The sequence below is a fragment of the Schistocerca gregaria genome, chromosome 4 (genome assembly GCF_023897955.1).
Source record: "Schistocerca gregaria isolate iqSchGreg1 chromosome 4, iqSchGreg1.2, whole genome shotgun sequence".
Classification (NCBI taxonomy): Eukaryota; Metazoa; Arthropoda; class Insecta; order Orthoptera; family Acrididae; genus Schistocerca; species Schistocerca gregaria.
Genome location: NC_064923.1, coordinates 504817117 through 504838864, shown reverse-complemented (window position 1 = coordinate 504838864; position 21748 = coordinate 504817117). Strand labels below are relative to the sequence as shown.

Here is a 21748-nt window from a genome sequence, read left to right as displayed (position 1 = left end):
GAGACGGATACTGGCAGAAGTAAAGCTGTGAGTACCGGACGTGAGTCGTGCTTCGGTAGCTCAGTTGGTAGAGCACTTGCCCGCGAAAGGCAAAGGTCCCGAGTTCGAGTCTCGGTCGGGCACACAGTTTTAATCTGCCAGGAAGTTTCATATCAGCGCACACTCCGCTGCAGAGTGAAAATCTCATTCTGGAAACATCCCCCAGGCTGTGGCTAAGCCATGTCTCCGCAATATCCTTTCTTTCAGGAGTGCTAGTTCTGCAAGTTTCGCAGAAGAGCTTCTGTAAAGTTTGGAAGGTAGGAGACGGATACTGGCAGAAGTAAAGCTGTGAGTACCGGACGTGAGTCGTGCTTCGGTAGCTCAGTTGGTAGAGCACTTGCCCGCGAAAGGCAAAGGTCCCGAGTTCGAGTCTCGGTCGGGCACACAGTTTTAATCTGCCAGGAAGTTTCATATCAGCGCACCCTCCGCTGCAGAGTGAAAATCTCATTCTGGAATGTAGTAGTTGTCGTTACGCGGAAACAGAACAATTTACCTGCCGTCCAAAAGGGCACGGCCATTGGCTTTTGCGCAACGGATAGAAGAATTGTCCAAACGGTTAGGTTTGTAAACTGTTCGCCTGCTGACGTGGTTAAAGTGCACCATGTGTGGCAAAATGGTACTATCCAGAACAGACACCAAGGCAATTGTGGTGCACCATATGTCATAGATGGCAGGGGTAAATAACAGCTGTGGAGGTGTGCTTGGACGAATAGACGAGTGACTTCTAGCACTGTGAGCTGTTGTGGCTGTCCCCTCCTTTAAAGTTTTGTGGTTCCTGACTGGATGAGGAGAGAGTGCTATGATAGGTGGGTGGCCGGTTTCCTCTCACTACAACACAAAATGCACATGTGCTTAAAATACACTTTATTATAGAAACCAATTGAATACTTTGAGGATGTCCAGTCCGAGGTTCTGTGATTAACAGCAAACAATAACATGCACTAACTCTTGAATCTTGTTCGTGTCCATACCACAACTACATACAATGACTTAACGTTCCCTCTCAGCTATCTGAGGTATGAGGCGCCGACTATCACTGTGGAAGACTAGAGCACAGCACAGTGCAATGTATTGAGGTGCCACGCCCACTATGTCTCGATCCGATGAGCAATTGAGACAGCTGGGTCGATCGGCGGCTGCCTATATGCACTCTGGCCAAGGGGCATTATTGGCGCGTAGCGTGAGGGCGTGTCTTGGTCTTCTTTTTGTCGTAGGGGCGCTCTGTTCAGTGCCTACTATACAATGTTTCCTAGTGCAGACCGGTGTGCTGGCGAAGGCGTATGCCAGCACAGTTGCTGCATATGGGTCTCTGCAGCAAGCACCTGGTACATGCATCGTCGTTGACTACCGTTCATCAGCGACACAGGCTAGAATTTTCAAACCAGCAGCGCAACAAGATGTCCACTGAGTGGTGACAGGTGACCTTTTCAAATTAATCACGTTTTATACTCCATTGGACAGACCGTTATTGGTGTGATGGTATGAAATGTCTGAACGCAAACGGTACAGCCCAGAGGAGGGGGCATTATGGTCTGGGGAACGTTTCTGTGGAACTCCCTGGGTGATCTTGTCATTCTGGAAGGCAGAATGGAACAACATAAGTGTGTATTTATCCTTGGGGACTATATCCATATCTGCACGTAATTTGTTGTTTCTTGGTATGATGGCATCTACTAGCAGGACAATACAACATGCCGTATGGCTTATAGTGTTTGTTACCTAGTTAGTTAGTGTCATGTGCCATGGATCATTTTGCACAATAAATCGTAATGATGTGGAATGAGCATGGTTCGAACAGCACCAGCATCAGTTCACTGTGCACAAGATCGTCGCCGACTCCGTTGCCATGTGGTGAGGATCCCCATTCAGATGCAGTTTTTCTGGGTAAAAATTTGATTGTGGACACTGATGAAAAATTCTCTGTTACCAGGAGTGTCATCTTACATAGTCCAATCTCGTTTACTCATTAGGTACTGTAAATGAAAAACAGAGAGTGATTAAAGTACTTCTAGTGCGTTCGTCGTGCGCAGGAGAGGCTGTCGCCCTCCCGCAGGCCGAGCGCGTGTCCGTTTCGCCAGTCAGCCGCGCCGGTTCTCGAGTGTCATCGCTCCGCGCTGCGCGCTGCGACACCTCACCAGCCACAGCGGAATCCGACGCGTCGGCAGAGGCCACCGGCTGCCCCGCACCCCGCCGTCGACGTCAGCAGTAGCGGCCACCAGCTGTGCTCCCTGCTGTCGATGAACAACCACCTGCCTACGCCTGGCTCTGGATTTCAGCTGATGAAGCAGCGACACCACCACACCAGAGGGCGACAGAAGAAGGAGGAAAGCATGGATTAAGACGCTAGCTCGAGCCATCAACATCACAACAGTAATGGAACACACAGAGGAAGAACTTGTGCCTATGTCCCCCAGTCAAAAGATAGCAGCCATAGACAAAATATTGAGCGAAATAGGAATAGAGTTAAAAGCTAAGCATGCTTCATCTGCTCTGTTAACCATCATTAGAGACAAAGTGTTTCCCATAGCTTTTCAAATAACTAGCCTTGAAGCTAAATTTTCCCGCCTAAACGATGAAAATATACGATTAAGACTTGAACTACAGAGAGCATCGAATCCAGTCAAAGACTTTGCAAGAGAAGGTTGAGAAATTGGAGGACGAACATGGGGAACGCAGTGTAGCAAACCAAGACTTGCAACAACAAATTGGAGAATTAACTAATAAAGACACTCAACAAGCGCAAACACAAGCACATACGCTGCCACCTTAACAATAGAGCCCAAAACCAAAGAGGCTCGAAGAACAGAGCAGGCTAAAACAAAACAGGCCACAACCATGTATATCAAATTGACAGCAAATCAAGACGCCAAAGCTGTTCGACAGACAATCATCAAGAACATAAATCCCAGGAAAGGATATACATATCAAGTCAAACAGAACCACCCAGATTGCAATTATACTAGAAACGGAAACACAGGAGGATCGTCGAAAAATAATAGAAAAGACCAAAAAATGTTTCAAATGGCTCTGAGCACTATGGGACTTAACATCTATGGTCATCAGTCCCCTAGAACTTAGAACTACTTAAACCTAACTAACCTAAGGACATCACACAACACCCAGTCATCACGAGGCAGAGAAAATCCCTGACCCCGCCGGGAATCGAACCCGGGAACCCGGGTGTGGGAAGCGAGAGCGCTACCGCACGATAGAAAAGACCAAAGACCAGCACACCATTGTCTGTGAAGGACCGCGAAAACGCAAGCCACTCGTGGCAGTATATCACATGCCAGATACACTTACCGACGAGGAGTTTCTAAAAAGCCTTTATGAGCAGAATCTAAGCGGTGACACCACGAAAGAAGACCTCGACAGAGAAGTCAAAGGAAGGTTTAGAACAGGGCCTAAGGGAAGGGGTTTCAGTCACCAGATACTGGAGGTCACCCCACAGAGTCCTTACACTAAGACAGAAAGTCTATACAGACTTCGAATCACTCTCTGTGAAAGACTTTACAGTAGTAAACAGGTGTTTTAAGTGTTGTGACCTAGGACATACGACTAAAACCTACAGAAAGATCGACATTTAAGTGTGCCAAGTACGGCAACCAATGACACAAGTGCAGTGAGTGCACGTCCGCGGTTTGCGTCTGCATCCCCTTCAAAGACAGAGGCCGCGTCTTCAATAAAAACAAAAGTAGGTAATTATCTGACCTATAAACAATTGCATGACCGGTTCCTGGACAGTATAGACTATGGAAGCTAAAATCAGCACACACAGAAGAAACACGAACACCCAAAGTCAATCACCCAAAACACATAAATACAAATCACCATCAACATTAAAGAGAGGCTACCAAAGAGCAATTTCCTGGAGAAGACAAATGCATCTTTTGCCAGAGAGTTACGACGATAATGAACCCATCCCGACCCTAACACACTCAGCGACGTTACAGGATAGCTGCATCAATACGATAGAATATATAGATGACATGACAACCGGCAGCTCCATCCACTACAAGGTGGCAAAGCCCATTAAAAGATAATTACACCACTGGATAAACTTCCAAATAACATTAACACAAGGCGGCCGCGGTCGCCATGCGGTTCTAGGCGCTGTACTCCGGAACCGCGCGACTGCTACGGTCGCAGGTTCGAATCCTGCCTCGGGCATGGATATGTGTGATGTCCTTAGGTTAGTTAGGTTTAAGTAGTTCTAAGTTCTAGGGGACTGATAACCTCAGATGTTAAGTCCCACAGTGCTCAGAGCCATTTTTGAACATTAACACAGAGGACAGATGAGTTGAAAGATGAGCTTACATATACTGTGCACAAGAATACGTACAAACAAAACAGATATGCTCCTTCACAATTTCTCCCAATCGAAGTTAATCACATCACACATACACAAGATGAACACAAACCAGAATCATCATCACATGGAAAACTCTACGACACACGTAAATGTGAACAGTACATCAGTACATCAAACCAGTCAAATTTGTCTCGGGAGGCACTCTGCACCCCGAGCAAAAGAAACAAGAAACAGACACATACGTAGACCTTGAATCAATAGACATCGAAACAATCAAGCCACAAACCAATACAAAACTCAGAGCTACCGGATCCAGACTTATAAAAGTAGACAAATTAGATGGGATAAATCTGAGGGAGACACATGTGACATCTGCAACGATGTCAACGTGCGTCTAGAAACAACCTCCACTCCAAACATCAACAAAGACAACATAACACATACAGTCAGCCCCACACAAAGCACCACCATCGCCGACACCACACCAGCAAGCACCACCAACATAAGTGAAAAACGTGTGAAAGCAAAAAGCATTGAAGAAGCGTGTCGTAAAACGAAATGTAACTGTGGGACATCCCAAAGAGATCTTAAAATTCCCCATCAGCGGCCTACACTAAGTCACAAACCGTCTAGTATCACCTCAGAAACAGCAACAGAAACCAGCACCAACAGCAAGCCAGCTACACCTAATTATGATAATTTAGAATTTAACTTACTTTTGTCTAGAGAAAAAGAGATACTTCTTACAGCACAGCGGGTGCTACTTAGATTGTGCCATCCAAAGGGACATTCTCTCTGTTTTCCAGTAACTGAGCAGAAAAACAGAATCATTCTATGGACAGAAAATATTCCTACGTCAGCAGAGCCGCTACTCGACCTCATGCTCCAGGTCTGCCTGCGCAGATTAGAATCATTCTACTTGTACAAAATAAATATAGATCATGTAAGAGCACACGAACGAACGTATTTCGATTGCTCACAGACAGGCAGTAACTGTTTTGTACACGTAAAACACCCAAAACACATAGACAAAAAATTAATATCTTCCAACATATTACAAAAAACAGTGCGATAGTCAGCGCGGAAATCCCTAAAATAGCACAAGACTTGCTCGCAGACATGTGCTTACAAGAACGTTTTAATAGAAAAGGGCAACCTATATGTCTACCAAAACATGCTACCATAATAGCAGGCAGGAATGACTAAGGCTGCAATAGCAATTTTAAATAGAACTTATAATTAAGGTGACTCAGTTATGCAGTCAACTCTTAGTCGCCATAAGGATGACTAATGGGAACGTCACATGGGTTACTGCATCCATGTACTCCCAATACAGCCATCAAATACGCTGAATACATCAGAGACCTAGTAATGTATGCCAGAGGCAAAAAATTAGTGATAACTGCTGACATTAATTCCAGATCGATCCTCTGGAACGCAGACAGAACAGATGACAGAGGACGCATAATCACCGACGTAATACAAGAAACACAAATACATGCAATGGATACGGAAGGACCTATACCAACATATGCAGGGTTCGATGGTACGAGCAATAATAACGACTTTACACTGGCAAATAATGCAGCAATGGCGTACGTAACAAACTGAACTGTACACGACAACACAACCAGTAGTGATCACAATGTCATAAAATACACACTAACTCACACTCAGAACACAAAGACCAAATCGCACACCAGACACTTATTGTTGCACAAAGAAGACTAGAACAAATTAACGGAAATTATCCAACAACACAATCTAGGAAACATCAATTACATCGATTACAGAGCACACAAGTTAACACAGGTAATACAACATGCACAAAACATATCAATACCGACACCAAAGAACACAAAACGCTCCCCAGTACCATGGACCAACGAGCTGACGAGACTCAAACAAGATGCAAGACTCAAACGAAAATCTAATCAAAGGGCGATAGCAGATAGAGACAGACGAATAAGACTTGAAGCATACAGGCATGCACAAGACTTATACAGACAGATCCTATAGAACACGCATAGACAACAATGGGAGCTATTTGTAACAAAACAGAACAAAATGCATGGGGGAACCATACAAAATACTAACAGAGAAGATAAGAACCCCACTAGTTCTGGAACGCGATGGAAGGATGACGAGGGGATGGAGGAATACAGCGGAGTTTTTGCTGTATAAACTGCTCTATGACGACGTTATCGATACAGACACACAGTATCATGCAACACTAAGAGAAAACCTACACACCATACAACACTGCAACTGTCACCTATCCTTTTGCGTAAGAAGAGGTTGCACTAGCAATCTCAGAGCTCAAAAACAAAAAAGCACCTGGACCAGATGGCATCCACTCGGAAATACTGAAAAAACTAGCACCGCAAATCACCCCGTTCCTAACAACGTCACTGAACGATGCCTTACGACTGGTCAGGGTACCTACAATATGGAAAACCTCTAAAGTAGTCATTATTAAGAAATCAATGGACAGGGATCCTTCAGATCCAAAGTCTTACAGGCCAATATGCCTAGTAAACACCCTAGCAAAGATTCGGGAGAAGCTACTGTGTAAGCGCCTGCAAACACACAGAGCTCTCAGGGGTATGAGCCAACACCATTTCTGCTTCAGAACTGGCAGATCGATAGATGAGGCCATCAACCAGGCCCTAAACATAGTTAATACTACAAAACAGAAATACGCCATGGCAATAATGATTGACATTTCCGGAGCATTAGATAATCTCTGGCAGCCCACACTCTTTCAAAGGTTAAAACATCTGGAGGTAACGCAGTCTCTGTGCAACAGTTTCCTAGACTACTGTAAAGACCGAGTAGTCGAATGGACAGCCTGAAAGTAATTAAAAGAATTACCAAAGGCTGTCCTCAAGAGTGGATCTGCTGCCCCATCTTCTGGGACATAAATCGAACCCCTCCTACAATTTTTGGATGGGGATGACAGGTCAGACGGAATTGTCGCCTACACTTAGATCCATCAGTTGTAGTCACTGCAAACAACAGAGCCCAGTTACAAGAGAAGGGCAGTGGAATATTACAAACAATTACACAATGGTGCCACAACAATAAACTCAGGATAGCTAAAAACAAAACAACGTAGATATTACTGAAAGGATCACTCCAAATGAATCCTTCAGTTAAAATTGGGGATACAAATAGCAAACGAGCATACATTACGGTCTGTCTTGGGGTACACATAGATGAAAAACTGAATTTCCGCGAACACATAAGGCTAACAACAGACCAAACAAAAAAAATACTACACAAACTGGTGAGGCTTAAGTCAAAACAGTACAGATTACCTCTACCAGTCATATGGACATACCACTGTGCGCTCTTCGAGTCAGCACTTAGCTTCGCAGCTAGCACGTAGGCACATATACTGAACGTGGTCACCAAAAATGCATCGGTCGGACGAGGGCAGAGAAGTATCCTACTTAGGGTATCTGGAGCCTTCGGCACCACCTCAGCGCTGCACTGTGTGTAGTGCTCAGAATATGCCCCATAGATGTCACGATCAAATACAGAGCTGCAAGGGACTGGTTAAAGATGGCGAGACTAGATAAGGTACACACAATAACTGGTGTGACGATGTAGACCAGGCTCGTCCAAAACTGTGCCCCTGGGGTGCTAGCGCCCCGGGGAATTCGTTTGTTGTCGCAGTGGCCGAGCCGTGTCGCTTATCTGGCCGTGCGGACCGCCGGCCGAGCCTCGCCATGCCGCTGTACACGCGCTTCGTACGTAATTGTCTTCTTTAGCAATGTTGATTGTGAGAATTAAACAACTTTAGAACCTTAATTCTATTTTTAATAACTATTCAAACATGGTCGGGTAAAATTATTACGTACAAAACCGCAAGCTAAGGATTCGATTTATGAACTCTGAAAAGAGATACAAAAAGATGTAGCCCGAAGTAAAACAAAAAATATTTACGTGTAACTGCTAACAGTAAGAATGAGACTATATATCGCTTACATGGAATTATTTCTAAAATAGAATATTTATGACTATAGTTCATTTAAGAAACTGATATATTTTTCAGAAGACGTATTGTACATGATGACGAGTGTGCATGTGCAGAACTATTAGAATGAACCCGTGGATCAGAAAACAACTCAGACGTTCTTCGATTCATGTTTTGGATATTGTTTTCTAAAGCTTAGCGTAGTAATTCTGCCACACGAACGCTAGTTGTTACCTAAACAGTAAATGGTATACTTGTTTGTCAAATGAAGATCAGGATACTAGTGCTAGCAAAGACGAAAAAGGCAGCATATATAACATTGGCGTCCTGTGCTCAGTTGAACTATTAACTATGTTACTCAATTGATCTATGTAGGTCATCTGAAGTATAGGAAACAAATCTTATCTATGTCGCTATTCTTCCCTTCACTAGCACTAGTATCCTATTCTCTTGAGGCTTTTCGCCATCGATAGTACTGCTATGATAATTTTCAATCGATACTATTAGTATCGAAGGCGAATAAAAAATTTGTATCCTGTACTTCAGTTGAATTATGTACGAACACTTCAGTTGATCTACATAGGTCAAAACAAAAACAAGAAAGATTTTTTGCATAGCACTGTCGCCAATGTATGAAATGAAAACGCACCGAACCCTTCTTTAAAAGCACCTATACAGGTCAACAAAAGTATGGGACATAAATTTTATGTATATGTATGTTGCTTTTATATGCCTTGCGTAGTTCAAGTGACGTACAAGATGCCAATGCTACATATGTAGACTTTTTTGTCTTCACTAACTTTAGTATCCTGTTCTTCAGTTGACCTGTAAAGGTCAAATGACTTATTCAGGGTTGTCCATTGATACTGACCGGGCCAAATATCTCACGAAATAAGCGTCAAACGAAAAAACTACAAATAACAAAACATGTCTAGCTTGAAAGGGGATACCAGATGGCGCTATGCTTGGCCCACTAGAGGGTGCTGCCATAGGTCAAACGGATATCAACTGCTTTTTAAAAAATAGGAACCCCCATTTTTTATTACATATTCGTGTAGTACGTAAAGAAATATGAATGTCTTAATTGGACCACTTTTTTTGCTTTGTCATAGACAGCGCTGTATTAGTCACAAACGTGCAAGGACGTGGTATCACGTAACATTCCACCGGTGCGGACGGTATTTGCTTCGTGATACATTACCCGTGTTAAAAGGACCGTTTACCAATTGCGGAAAAGTCGATTTCGTGTTGATGTATGGCTATTGTGGTCAAAATGCCCAACGGGAGTGTGCTATGTATGCTGCTCGGTATCCTGGACGACATCATCCAAGTGTCCGGACCGTTCGCCAGATAGTTACGTTATTTAAGGAAACATGAAGTGTTCAGCCACATGTGAAACGTCAATCACGACCTCCAACAAATAATGATGTCCAAGTAGGTGTTTTAGCTGCTAATCACGCTGTGACAGCATGCGTTCTCAGAAATGAGAAGTTCACATATGTACATGTATCACATTGGAACAACCATAATAAAATGTTAAAACGTACCTACATTCTGTATTTTAATTTAAAAAACCTACCTGTTACCAACTGTTCGTCCAAAATTGTGAGCCATTTGTTTGTGTGTAAATACCACATTAATGCAATAAATACTCAAAAGGATGTCTGCCAACCTCAATGCATTTGGCAATACGTGTAACGACATTCCTCTCAACAGCGAATAGTTCGCCTTCTCTAATGTTCGCACATGTATTGACAATGCGCTGACGCATGTTTTCAGGCGTTGTCGGGGGATCACGATAGCAAATAACCCTCAGCTTTCCACACAGAAAAAAATTCGGGGACATCAGATCCGGTGAACGTGCGGGCCATGGCATGGTGCTTCGACGACCAATCCACCTGTCATGAAATATGCTATTCAACACAGCTTAAACCACACACGGGCTATGTGCAAGACATCCATCATGTTGGAAGTACATCTTTCTGCACTGAAACATCTTGTAGTAACATCAGTAGAAGATTACGTAGGAAATCAGCATACATTGCACCATTTAGATTGCCATCGATACAATGGGGACTAATTATCCTTCCTCCCATAATGCCGCACCATACATTAACCCGCCAAGGTCGCTGATGTTCCACTTGTCGCAGCCATCGTGGATTTTCCGTTGCCCAATAGTGCATATTATGCCGGTTTACGTCACCGCTGTTGGTGAATGACACTTCATCGCTAAATAGAACGCGTGCAAAAAATCTGTCATCGTCCCCTAATTTCTCTTGTGCCCAGTGGCAGAACTGTACACGACGTTCAAAGTTGTCGCCATGCAATTCCTGCTGCATGGAAATATCGTACAGGTGCAATCGATGTTGATGGAGCATTCTCAACACCGACCTTTTTGAGATTCCCGATTCTCGCGTAATTTGTCTGCTAATGATGAGCGGCTTAGCTGCAAAAGCAGCTAGAACACCTACTTGGACATCATCATTTGTTGTAGGTCGTGGTTGACGTTTCACATGTGGCTGAACACTTCATGTTTCCTTAAATAACGTAACTATCTGGCGAACGGTCCGGACACTTGGATGATGTCGTCCAGGATACCGAGCAGCATACATAGCACACTCCCGTTGGGCATTTTGACCACAATAGCCATACATCAACACGAAATCGACTTTTCCGCAATTGGTAAACGGTCCTTTTAACACGGGTAATGTATCAAGAAGCAAATACCGTCCGCACCGGTGGAATAGGACGCCAATGTTATATATGTCGCCTTTTTCGTCTTTGCTAGCACTAGTATCCTGATCTTCATTTGACCTATATAGTAACATGGTAGTAACACTAGTGGTAGCAAAGGCTAAAAAAAGAGACAACTTGAAACTTGTATTCTGTACTGTAGTTGTCGAACCTGCTTCAACTCTTCCATATTCATAGGAATAAGTAAATCCATACTCAAAAACGAAAATGAAACAGTAAAATTTGTCCAGAATGAAAAGAAATTCTTCCAAAATATCTCAGACTAACTAAGAGTGAAAATAAGTCTCGAATGCATTGGGACAAACAAACGATTTATTGAATTGAATTAGATTTTATTGTCTGTAGACAACTGTTGTGTTGTATAAGGTATCACGTTTGTTACGTAATAATACAGTTTGTTAAACAAATTATACAAAAGTTAGATACATAATTCCACAGACGGTTATAAAATGATTATACAAAAGGTTAACATATACAGATATTATTACATAAATATTGCATATCTTGTAATCATCTATAATTAGTTTTGTTACACTGGTTGCCCAGACCAATTTTGTTGTATGTTGTAAGTTGCAATTTTGTTGTTTCACAATCACATTTATAATACAAGTGCACAATTTTTCATTATTTAAAAGAGCATAATATTTTTTCATTATATAAGAGAGCATCATGTTTTTTCATTATATATGAATTCACCTGTACTATAGAATGCTCTCTCTTTCAGCCATGTCTCTATCAACGCTTTAAATTTATTTTCATGGAATTCCCTTGTGCCATGTGATATAGTGTTAAAAATGTTTTGACAGCATGTACAAAATTGTTTTCGACTTTACTCAAATGCATCCAATGAATGTCTAACAAGTTCCTGTGTTTTGTTTCGTATGAGTGTACATCTGACCTGTTTTCATACATGTGGGCATTCTGTTGGCTCTCATAAGTGCTTTTAGTATGTATAGGCTGAAGACTGTAAACATTTTATGCTCAATAAATTACTGTCTGCAATAAATTAATTTGTACAAACCAAAAACATATCTAATGGATGTTTTCTGTCAGCTGAAGACATCATTTGCTCCAGCAGAGTTTCTCCAAAGAAGTATTTGATAACGCTAATATGTATGGAAAAAGGCACTCCTTAGTGACACAATCCTTAAGTTTCCTAAGGAGATATAAAGCTCTTGCCAACTTACTACAGAGCTCTTCTGTGTGGGTATGCCAGCATAATTTAGTATCAAGATATATGCCTGAATGTATTCATTTGGTCTATTATCAATACCTCTAAGGGAAAATAGGATGTGTTCAGTTCAATGTTTATTTAATGAAAGTCTATTTTCATGGAACCACTGAGCTGCCTTTTCCATTGTTGAGTTGTTCATTTGTTTGATAACATTCATGTCACTATGTGATGTGATAAAAGTTGTGTCATCGGCATACATTACAGATTTACATGATAATAAGTTCAGCAGGTCATTCACATACACAATAAATAAGAAAGGTCCCAGTACAGATCATTGTGGAACTCCATATTTCATCTTGAGGATGTCATATTTGTTATTTGAGTTTAAAACTACCATTTGGTTTCTGTTTGTCAAATATGTTTTCAGCGATAATAGTCCTACATCAGTTATTCCATATTTTTCAGGTTTTCTAAATGAAAATGCTATGAAGGACAGTGTCAAATGCCATGGATAAATCTACTGAAGTTGCATTGTTGTGTTCCCTATTTTCAAAACCATGTAATATTGATAATACAACTTCATGAACTGCCTTTATTGTTGATTAGCCCACTTCAGAATCCATATTGGGCCCTATTTAGGAGGTTGTAAGACTAAAAAAATCATTTAATTGGCATTCCATTAATTTTTCAATAATTCTGGATTTATAGATAATACTGCGATGGGTCTGTAATTTTTGGGGTGAATTTCTGTCTCCTTTTTTGAATATGGGTAAGACAATTGTCAGTTTACGGCAGTCAGGAAATGTTCCTTCTGTAAACATCCTATTGGTTAGGTAAGAAAGTGGACTGAATATAGTGTCCATTATTCTCTTTATCGTGAAATTATAAGAGTCATAGATGTCCTCAGTTCTGGAGTTGCTAAATAATTAGACTACATTCAGTATATCTTAGAACAAATGGTTCTCCATCCAAATGATGACAAGTTTACTGGCAACTCTGTTTCCCACAAATTGGGAAGTTTGTCTTCATTGTCCTCTAAATTTCTTTTATCTAATATGGATAATTCCCCAGAATCTATAAAACTATTAATTAGTTCATCTGCTCTTAGTGGGACAGGTAAATTTTCTGCCATTAACTCTACTTCAATTATTGTCCATGCTGTTTCACTTTTTTGCTGGCCTGAGAAACATAGTGTCATTTGCTTTTTTTCTTTGCAGAAATGATATATTTTCTGTACAGCTTTTTTAATTTGGCACATGAGTGTCTATACTAATTATTTGAGAAAGATTTGTTATAGTAAATTCTTAACAGATTTCTTAAGTTATTTAAGTAAGGTGTATACTGGCCAGTTACATTACTTTTCTGTTTTCTCCTTGCATTTAGTCACTGTGTTTCATGATGAGGCAGCAAAATTCTTTAAAGACAGTGTTAATGGCATCTAACAAATAATCAAAAGCATTACTTAACGACTTATTCTCCATGACAGTATTACATCAATCAATGGTCAAAAGTCTATATGCGAGACTTTTTACATTTGAAGGATTTAACTACCTATATTCTATTCTTTGAGCATAATTTTTTTAAACCCATTAATTTTAGGAAAATTTTATCAGCTCATAGAGCATTGGTTTAATAACATTTAAGACTACATTATCTTTGCCAATGTTTGATATAACATTATCCAGATAGGCATTCTGCCTGGTAGGCTTATAGCTAAGGCAGCTGTAACTGTATGACTTGAGGGTATCTAACAGTGATCTACTTTTAGAATTTTGCACCATCACCTCTATATTAATGTCAACCATGATTAAAATTTTATGGTTCTTATATGTAAGTACATTAAGAGATTATCTACCTGTTTGTTAGTAACTTTGGCACCAGTTTTGGAGACACAGTACATAGATTCTGCAACAATCTTGCTTTCAGGGAAGTAAATAGCAGCATTTACAATTTCTCCCTCCTGCACTAAAACTTTGAGACCTATAATCTTAATTGTATGTATGAGATCACTTTTCATTAGTACTAACACTCCTCCATTTTGCATAACTGATCTAAAATAGGCAGTTCAAAATTTAAAACCAACAGGAGTATACACCTTGGATTCGTGTTCCTTAAGACAGTGCTCATTTAGGCACAGAATATCACAATGCAAGTCTTCTAAAACTAGTTAAAGCTCATACAATTTATTTCTCACTGACTGTATGTTTATGTGAAAGAAGAACAGATGATCACAGTCTTCTTTTGATTGTAGCACAGGTTTCGCATAATCTAAAGTTGTAGTTTATGGTGGTGGTTGAAGGTTAATATGCCTAGACCAAGACTTGTAACAACAAGTATTGGTCATCACTGCAAGTTTCCCTGCTGGAGACATTCATATTCAAGACTATGGATTGTTTTCAGGAATTTCAACTGACCACTCGCAACTTTTTTAATAGTCTGGCATAAAGCTAGTTTACTAGAATAATAAAAGTGCTGTCCACATTTTGTATAATAGTCCCTTTTAAATGTGTTTACATTTATTACTGTCACATTATTAAAATGATCACAGCTTTGGTTGTATCTAATATTAGTTTTTGATACTTCTTTGTTTATACGTGAAACTTCAGTGAAGTCTTATTGATGTGGTATGTTCACTATGGTGCTATTTCTCTGTGTGAGCCTTTCTAATGTTCTCTTGAGATCAGCATCAGATGGTTGATTTTTGTTAATATCATTTGATCCCCCAACTACAACAACAAAGTCTTTAGTAGACCATTCAGAGAAGTCAGTTTTACCTACAACGTTACTCAGAAGCGCTGCAGGTTTCATAAACCCCTCCACTTCAAACTTGGTTAACTTATTCAACACTGAACTTAATATAATGAACATACCACGACTGTGGCAGTCTGAAATAATCCTTATTTTGTGTTTGCTTACAGACTTTCACACAACTTTTCTAATTCAAAGAACTGGATTCTTTCTTTTTGTTTATTTTGCAGTTGTTTCCATTGTCTTTTGACATTTTGATTCGTTGATTTCAGATTTAGTTAACGCTTCAAACCTATTTTTTAAAACTGTGACTGCCACATGAGTTAAGTGTAACTCACAGGAAGTGTTCTCTTCAACTCATGGACATTTTTCAATTTAAAGCTTCGTGGAGCAGTTGTAACTCACAGGAGTGTGCTGTGACTCGGTGTTATAGTGGGTTATGGCCCTAGTAACAAATAACGTTCATGCCCTATGGTTTTCAAGAACTCAAGAATAGTTACTGACATTTGAATTCGTGAGTTATATATAACTCACATGGCTCAGTCGTATTGGACTTGTTTTCTATTTATTATTTAGTTTGACATATTACTTACACAGTAGATTGCAAATCACATACAGTTTTATATACATTCTCAAATCCAGTAGCAACAACAATGCAAATGAAAAATTTGGGTCATTCCACTTTGTTTCTCTAACACCTGTATTCACTGTGGTTCATGAAATAACACTCTCTGCAAAAATATGAGTCACAATTCTTACATTTCCCTGCAGTTTGTTTGCATTTCTTGACAGCTTGCTCTTGCCCAAATACATTCTTTATATTTTTGTAGCACACTGTACACCTACATCTGGCTGCTCCCATCTTCATAAGTGTCAAAATCTGCAGGTAACGTGATGGCTTTGGTGAGGTATGTCTCAGGATCATCAGCATCTTCTGTATGGAGTAGTCACAAAGCCACTTCCTCTTTGAATTCTTTGATTGAGATCTTGTTGTTGATGTATCGGCAAATCATGTGAGCATTTACCAGTGCTGACCCTGTCAACAATTCAACTGCAAGCTTCCTGTACCATTTCACACCATGCCTTACAAAATGAGAGTACAACTTCATTTGGTCAGAAAGATCTATAAAAGACTTTGACTGATTATAGTCAGTTATCATTGCTGGTTATTTCTTTGTGTCCTTCCTGGTTTGAACTTTTGCTTCTTCTTCTCCATGAATAGTACTCAGCTTCAGAAAATCCCTCTTATCTTTCCATTTCAGTACTACTACAACTGTGGTACTTTCCTTTGCTTTGTGTTCCCCCTATTTTAGTGTTGCCTGTAGCACATCTTGAGGATTTTGTTTTCTGTTTGATCTTAGAGCACCAACTAAATGTGTTGATTGTTCAAGAAGGTGGTGTACTAGACGAACACTTGTGTAAAAATTGTCTGTATATAGGATTCTGCCTTCATTTAGTAATCCACTCATAAGGCTCATAACAACAGAAGTAGCAAGAGGAACGCCAGGATTCACATTCTACCCACAGTAAACGTTCATATTCCAAGTGTAACCACTCTTTAGACAAAGTCTGAACAATTTAATTCCGAATTTATGGCGCCTGTTCTTTATATATTGAATGAAACTTAGTATTCCTCGAAATGGCACAAGTGTCTCATCAATGCTAACTTCATTCTCCGGCATAACTGTTCTTTGACATCTCTGTAGTAATTTATCAATAAGAGGTTGAATTTTGAATAAGCGGTTTCCCAGTGGGCACTGGTTGTTATCCGAAATATGCCACATACAGAAAAGCAGTTCAAAATGATAAGTACATAACATTTTTAACATTGTTGTGATAGAGCATATTTATTGACCAATAATTTGGACTCCTTGATTTTACATTTAGTGACATCGATAACAAAAATGCTAAAAATTGTTCAATTTCAGTTTTGCTGACATCAGTCCACTTTTTCAGTCGTGAATTGACAGTTACTAAATGACTTTCTAATGCTTTTTTTGCGTACAAATTCGTTTTTTGAGTCACATATTCTAAAATTTCATCAGTTACAAAATGTTTGTAGAAATCGTGTAGTGTCTGTCATGCCTTTGAGAGTTAGTGCAACCGAAGCATTTACACCAGAACGGGAATGAATAAATGTAAAGTTGTTTATATTTTTACCCGTAACTGCCCCCTCCAGACAATCTCATTAGAATTTGTTCTAAGTGTGTCATCTTCATCTTCAGAACATTCTGATATTACACTTACTTAAATTGAACCTGAATCAACTGCAGTAGTTATGGCACTAACAGGGTTAGACGTGCTTTGTTGCCTGGTTTTTACAGCTGTGAAGTCTGGTTCTTGACTGAATGTGGACATAAAACTCTTCTTGCTACCTTCACCAATGTGGTTCCATCATCAGATCTTCCGGTTTCGCTTCCAGTCTCCTCTGATGAAAATTCGTCTGAGCTATCACCAAATAAAGACACAGAATTTTCATCACTTATGTCCATAACTTCATCTAAAAGCTGCTGTGCATACCTTTGTTCATCTTCATAACTTCTATGAGACATTTTCTTCTGCCACAATATCACTTTGTTACGGAGCAAACAACACTGAATAAAGATTGTAGCAATAGTACAGGAAAGCTATAATGGAACTGTACACAAATAATGCTGTGGAATGAAAAACTGAGAGGAGTACAAACCTAAAATTATTAGCAGCATAGCAAATGAGACACCTGGTACCTTTACTCTGGGGCCATGTAAATCATATGTAACTCACAAAAAATTTAAAAAACGTACTAAAATGCCACATTTTCACTTTATTTGCACTTAACAAGTTTACTTGGAGCAAAGTAAAGCAGGATATTGAAAAAAAGTAAATGGTCCCAACGGGTCAGTAACCCAACTATACAATTGCAGTCAATGTGTTAAATGCTAGATTAGATTAGAGATTAGATTAATACTTGTTCCATAGATCATGAATACAACACTTCATAATGATGTGGAATGTGTCAGGTTAATGAAAGATGTCTGTACAAGATATTACATTACACAAAATATTGCATGACACTAATGCTTTTTTCCCTCCCTTAATTTATATCTAAAAATTCAGCCAATGAGTAGAAGGAGTTGTCATCTAGAAATTCTTTTAATTTATTTTTAAATGTTGGTTGACTATCTGTCAGGCTTTTGATGCTGTTTGCTAGGTGACCAAAGACTTTTGTGGCAGCATAATTTACCCCCTTCTGTGCCAAAGTCAGATTTAACCCTGCATAGTGAAGATCATCCTTTCTCCTGGTGTTATAGCTATGCACACTGCTATTACTTTTGAACTGGGCTGCATTATTAACAACAGATTTCATAAGTGAATATATATACTGTAAGGTTACTGTGAGGATCCCTAGGTCCTTAAATAGATGTCTTCAAGATGACCGTGGGTGGGCTCCAGCAATTATTCTGATTACACATTTTTGAGCAATGAATACTTTTCTACTCAACGATGAATTACCCCAGAATATGATGCCATACGAAAGCAGTGAATGAAAGTAGTCATAATAAGCTGATTTACTGAGATTCTTATCACCAACATTTGCAATAACCCTAATAGCATACATAGCTGAACTCAGACGTTTCAGCACACCATCAATATGTTGCTTCCAGTTTAACCTCTCATCAATGGACACACCTAAAAATTTTGAAAATTCTACCTTAGCTACAGACTACTCTTCAAAGTCTATATCTATTATTAGAGTTGTGCCATTTACTGTACAGAACTGTATATACTGTGTTTTATTAAAATTTAAAGAGAGTCAGTTTGCTGAGAACCACTTAATAATTTTGTGAAAAACATCACTTACAATTACATCACTTAGTTTTTGGTTTTTGGATGTTATTACTATACTTGTATCATCAGCAAAAAGAACTAACTGTGTATCTTCATCAATATGGAATGTTAAGTCATTAATGTGTATCAAGAACAGTAAAGGACCTAAGACCGAACCCTGTGGGACCCCGTACTTGATAGCCCCCCCCCCCCCCCCCCAGTTTGAGGAATCGGCTGTTGTTTTAACATTACATGAACCACTTATTTCAACTTTCTGCATTCTTCCAGTTAAGTATGAATTAAACCATTTGTACACTGCCCCCCTCAAACCATAACGATTTAGCTTATCTAAAAGAATTCCATGATTTACACAGTCAAAGGCCTTTGAGAGATCACAAAAAATACCAATGGGTGATGTCCAGTTATTCAGAGCATTTAATATTTGATCAGTGAAAGCGTATGTAGCATTTTCTGTTGAAAAGCCTTTCTGAAAACCAAGCTGACATTTTGTTAGTACTTTATTTTTACATATATGGGAGGCTACTCTTGAATACATTACTTTCTCAAAAATTTTTGATAGTGCTGTCAGAAGAGATATTGGGCGATAGTTGTTGATATCCGACGTATCCCCCTTTTTATGCAATGGTTTTACAATGGCATATTTCAGTCTATCGGGGAAAACACCCTGCTCCAAAGAGGTATTACATATGTGGCTGAGAATCCTACTTATCTGTGGGGAACAAGCTTTAAGTATCTTGCTGGAAATGCCATCAATTCCGTAAGAGCTTTTACTTTTCAGTGAGTTTATTATTTTACTGATTTCAGAGGGAGAGGTTCGTGGAAATACAGTTGTTTCAAACTGCACAGGTATGGCCTCTTCTATTGGAAGCCTTGCCTCTTCTAGTGAAGATCTAGATCCTACTTTCTCCACAACATTTAAAAAATGATTATTGAAAATATTTCCAATTTCAGATTGTTTGTTGGTGCACTTGTCATTCAGTTTTATGGCACTAAAGTCTTCCTGTGCTCTTGGTTGCCCTATTTCCCTTTCAATAATATTCCAAATTGCTTTAATTTTATTATCAGAGTTACTGATCTCAGACATGATACACATGCTTCTGGACTTTTTAATAACTTTTCTTAGTACTGCATAATAGTTTTTATAATATTGAACAATTTCGGGGTCAGTACTCTCTCTTGCTATTAGATACAGTTCTCTTTTACGGTTGCAAGATATTCTTATTCCTTTAGTTAGCCAAGGGTTTTTTATATATTTTCTTGGAATTATGTTTCACTGTTTTCTTGGGAAAACAATTTTCAAATACCCTTAAAAATGTATCGTGAAATAAGTTATATTTCAAGTTTGCATCGGGTTCCATATACACTTCATCCCAGTCTAGCTCCTTTAGTCTTTCCCTAAAGTTTGCAGTATTTATATTGTTAATTGAACGCACTTCTTTGAAATTCTGATTTGATATACTGCATAGAGCTATGCCATGTACTGTAACTAGCTGTGCACCATGATCTGAAAGACCATTCTCAACAGGATAAGCATTTATGTCCTTAAACTTATCTTGGTCTATAAAAATGTTATCTATCAATGTCCTGCTGTTCTTTGTTATCAGAGTAGGAAAATCAATGGCGGAGCTCAAATTGAAAGAACTGAGTAATACTACAAGGTCATTCTTCCTATCACACTCTTTCAGGGAATCAACATTGAAATCCCCACAAATGATAATTTGCTTCCCCCTGTCTGACAGATAGCACAAAAAAGAATCCAAGTTTTCTAGAAATAGCTGGAAATTCCCTGAGAGGGACCTATACACTGTTACAATTATGAAAGTGCCATCATTTAGTTTTAGTTCAGTGGCACATGCTTCCATATGTTGCTCTACACAAAATTTTTTAGTTTCTAAATGTTTTGCGCTGTGGAAGCTTTTGGCATATATGGCAACTCCTCCTCTCATCATATTATCTCTACTTACATGTGCAGCTAATTTGTACCCATTGATGCTAACCTTTTGCATATCAGTGACAATGTGATGCTCAGACAGGCATAGTACATCTATTACATTCTCAGTTTCTATATCTTCTAAACAAAGCAGAAGCTCATCAGTTTTATTCTTCAATCCCCCAATATTTTGATGAAATATACTAACATTTTCATTGTCTTTGATCTTCTTTGTGAATGATCTTTTACTCGAATCATATTCCCAAGGCATAACATCGTTACATGTTTGAACAGCTATCTGACTGTTAATAGCATGTTTGTTATGCCTGATATTACTATCAACAGCACTAACCTGTTCCTTTAGTTTCGCGTTCTCTAACTGGAGAGCTTTAATAACCTCTTGTAACACTGAAATAACTTTCACAAGGTTCATTTCTTCCAGGGTATCTTGATGTGAAGCAAGTCTACAGTCATTTTCATCCACCATGTTTTCGGACATCATGCCTGTTTGCCGTTTGTATCTGCACAACCATGACACTTCCACTCAGTATTTTCATCTGGAAGACTATTTTCCGATACTTCAGAGCAACAAAAATGACACCATTTGCCACAGAATTCCGTTATGAACTACCTTAACACAACTTAAGTTGGAAGGGACACATAGAAAATGTTGTGGGTAAGGCGAACCAAAGACTGCGTTTATTGGCAGGACACATAGAAAATGTAACAGACCTACTATGCTTGTCCGTACCCTTTTAGAATACTGCTGCACCATGTGGGATCCTTATCAGATAGGACTGACAGAGTACATCGAAAAAGTTCAAGGAGAGGCAGTACGTTTTGTATTATTGCGAAATATGGGAGATAGTGTCACACAAATGATACAGGATTTGGGATGGATATCATTAACAGAAAGGCGGTTTTTCTTGCGACGGAATCTTCTCACGCAATTTCAGTCACCAACTTTCTCCTCTGAATGCG

At 39.4% G+C, this 21748-nt stretch overlaps 2 non-coding genes across 2 annotated transcripts; both read left to right on the top strand.

Moving 5' to 3' along the window:
• The first annotated feature begins 48 nt into the window (after positions 1 to 48).
• On the top strand, positions 49 to 123 carry Trnas-cga (transfer RNA serine (anticodon CGA)). Its single transcript has one exon. It is a non-coding gene; the product is annotated as a tRNA-Ser (tRNA).
• A 225-nt stretch (positions 124 to 348) lies between these two features.
• On the top strand, positions 349 to 423 carry Trnas-cga (transfer RNA serine (anticodon CGA)). Its single transcript has one exon. It is a non-coding gene; the product is annotated as a tRNA-Ser (tRNA).
• Positions 424 to 21748: the final 21325 nt, after the last annotated feature.